The sequence below is a fragment of the Neophocaena asiaeorientalis genome, unplaced genomic scaffold (genome assembly GCF_003031525.2).
Source record: "Neophocaena asiaeorientalis asiaeorientalis breed wild unplaced genomic scaffold, Neophocaena_asiaeorientalis_V1.1 scaffold657, whole genome shotgun sequence".
Classification (NCBI taxonomy): Eukaryota; Metazoa; Chordata; class Mammalia; order Artiodactyla; family Phocoenidae; genus Neophocaena; species Neophocaena asiaeorientalis.
This window is the reverse complement of record NW_020172727.1, coordinates 291-3,676: the sequence shown is the minus strand read 5'-3', so window position 1 is coordinate 3,676 and position 3,386 is coordinate 291.

The following is a 3,386-nucleotide window of genomic DNA, read 5'->3' as shown; positions in this document are numbered from 1 at the left end:
AGATGGAAAGGCCTTAAATAAAATTCAAGACCTATTCTTTATAAAAAGACTTGAGAAAATAGGAATTCAATGGTACTTCATTAACAGGATAAAATATATATGCCTTAGTCCTAAAGCCAGTATCTAACTTAATGGGGAAACATTAGAGGCATTTCCATTAAAATCAGAAACAAGGCAAGGATACTCACTATCTGCTACTAATTAGCATTATATTAGAGGGATTAATCAATGCAGTTGGACAAAATAAATCAATTACAGGCATAAGAATTGGTAAAGAAGAAGCAAACCTGTATCTAGTTGCAAATGATGTGATACTATACCAGGAAAATTCTAGAGAATCAATTATAAAACTAATTTAAACAATAAAAGAATTCAATAAGTAGCAGGATAAAAACACAAAAATCAATATCCTTCACTTACACAAAGGATAGACAATTAGAAGACCTAGTGTTATAGAAAACTCCATTTACAGCAATAACAAAGAAGGTTAAATACTTAGGAATTAATTTATCACAAATGTGCAAAACCTATATTAGGAAATTTGAAAGCATTCCTAGAAGACACAAAATTGTACTTTCTCAAGTGGAAGGACACCCCTTGTTCTTGGATAGAATGATTCAGCACTATAAACAAGTCAGTTCTAAATAAATTTATAAGTTTAACACAATCCCAATAAAAATTACCAATAAGCTTTTTTAAAAATGGAGTTTGACCCATTGATACTAAAGTTCTTATGGAGAAATAAACGTACAACAGCCAAAGGGAATTTGGGCCAAGATGGCAGAGTAGGAAGACCCTGAGCTCACCTCCTCTCACAAGCACACCCAAACCACAACTATCTGCAGAACCATCTATGAAAAAGACCAAAACCTATCCGAAAAGATCTTTAACAACTAAGACATAAAGAAGGAACCACAACAAGATGGGCAGGAGGGGCAGACTTCTCATATAATCAAGTCCCATACCCCCAGATGAGTGACCCACAAACTGGAGAATAATTATATTGCAGGGGTTCTCCCACAGGAGAGTTCTGAGCCCCGTATCAGGCTCCCCAGCCCAGGGGTCCTGCAATGCTCTGGGAAGATGAGCCGCCAAAGCACTTGGCTTTGAAGGCCAATGGGGTTTAATTCCAGGAGTCCCAAAGGGCTGCAGAAAATAGAGAATATTTTGTAATAACCTATAATGGAAAAGAATCTGAAGAAAAAAAAAATGAAACTGAATCACTGTGTTGTATAACCGAAACTAACATAATATTGTAAATCAACCATCCTTCAATAAAAAATAAATAAAATAAAATCAGGGGAAAAATTGCTTCAAATCCTAATTCTTCTGCACACAAGCTGCAAGATTTAGGGCAGGTTATTTACCTTCCTTGTGCTCAGTTCCCTCATCTGTAATATGGGGATATTAACAGTAACTAGCTTATAGGATTTGAGGCTTAAATGAAATAAGGCATGGAAAGAACTTAGCACAATGCCCAACATAGAGTAAGACCTCAGTAAATGTTAACTGCTGCAACCACTACTATTATTACTAGTCAGGCGATCGTGTGGCTGACTAGGTAGGGTGAACTGAGAAAGAACTTACATGATGTGAAAAATTACCATTTGAGGATGAATCATCTCGTAATTTCATGCTTCCCCCATTCTATAAGGGAGGGTGCTCTTCTGAGTAACCAGTTACCAGAGTGATGTCATCACCACTGGTGATGTCAGCCTTGCCTGGGTGGGTGTGGCTGTAACTCAGCTCAAGCCCCCAAGTATGGATCAGAGATGATGAAGCTGAGACCAGCTCAGAATACCTGGAAACACCATTACCCCAGGTGTGCCTTCTGAGGGCTCAGTGGGGACAGGTGAGCCCTTTGTGCCTCTGAGTAGGGCACCACTGAGGTGAGAGACTATGGTTTCTGTGACCAAATCAGCCTACACAGCCTGCCTGAATGGGTAGACCCCTGCTCCCTTGTCATGCCAGTTTGAGGCCCTAAGTCTAAAGAAGTTACAATAGTGTAGGTAGAAGTTGAGGTTTTTATTTGAAATTAAGGTTGTATGTATAATTATAAACCCTGTACCCTTATGGCTTTACAATATGCAAATTAGATGCAAAATATTTGGGTCACATGATGCCAGACACCAAGCTGAGAACAGATTTCATCTAAATGACTCTCATGATATATCCAGATAAAACAGTGAGTGACATTGAACAGTACACATTTTTCCGACTCGTGGCTGGACAGTAGGTTTCATGTCCCTCAGGCTCATCAAGTGTCTACTAAGTGCCATGTCAAACTCACCATACTGCTGCAATGCAGCCCAGGGATAAGAAAGGAAGGCAAGAGTCTCTTATGGCTTTCTGGGTCTTTATATAGAGCAGTTACAACATGCTAGTGATTTGTCATAAAAGCCCTGCTCGACAAAAGTTCCTATTAAGCTCAAATCTGCTTGCTGCAGCATTTGCTTTTAATGAGGCATTTTCTGCATAAAAATGCTAAAAATATTTTTCCCATTCATTATAATATGTTTTGTGGCTCATTAAGCTGGCTTTCTTGGCGGGGGGCGGGGGGAGAGAAGAATGTTAAGCATTTACAGAAATGACATAAAAATATTACCCTTTGTCTTAATCTGCATAATTTTTAATAATGTCTAAATACCAAAATAAGACTATAGGAAAAAGCTTAAAATAATGAATAGCAATGAGTGTGCTTCATTTTCCCAACAAACATTAATAAGAGGTCATACTTACGTAAACCAGAAATTTTACCCATCTCAATAATAGTTAGTATTTCTAAGTAATTTGGGGAAATTTTAACTGTTCCATTTGTTTGACTGAGTTTCGGTCACCAAGGTCATTGGAAGATTTCCATTCAAGTTGAATCCCTCAGACCTGGAGCTGACTCCGACTAGAACACAGTTCTATACATTAAGCTTTGTTTACAAAGGCTGTATACTGCTGCAAGAGAAAAGGCTGTAGGTATAGGGATAGGAAATTTGTAGCCAAATTGCTAGACAGACGTTTTCGTAAACAGCCACTCTTCTTTCCTTTACGAGACTTCAGTTAAACCATTTTTCTCCCTCTAAAAAAGCATTCATAATGAGATTCTGATATACACTCGTCCACAATTCTATAAACTGTTATACTGTACTTTGGTCATTAAAGACATGATCTGTGAAGCCAAACTGCCTGGAATTGAAGACCAAGCTCTACCATTTACGAGCTATGTGACCCTGGACAAGTTAACCATTTCAGTGTCTTGGGGATAATGAGAGATAGTACCTTATAAGTTTAAAACAAGGATTGAATGTGTTAATACATGTAAACAGTACCTGACACATAAAAAGCACTTAATATGCATTAGACACCATCATCATCATTATTATCATTAGGCAATC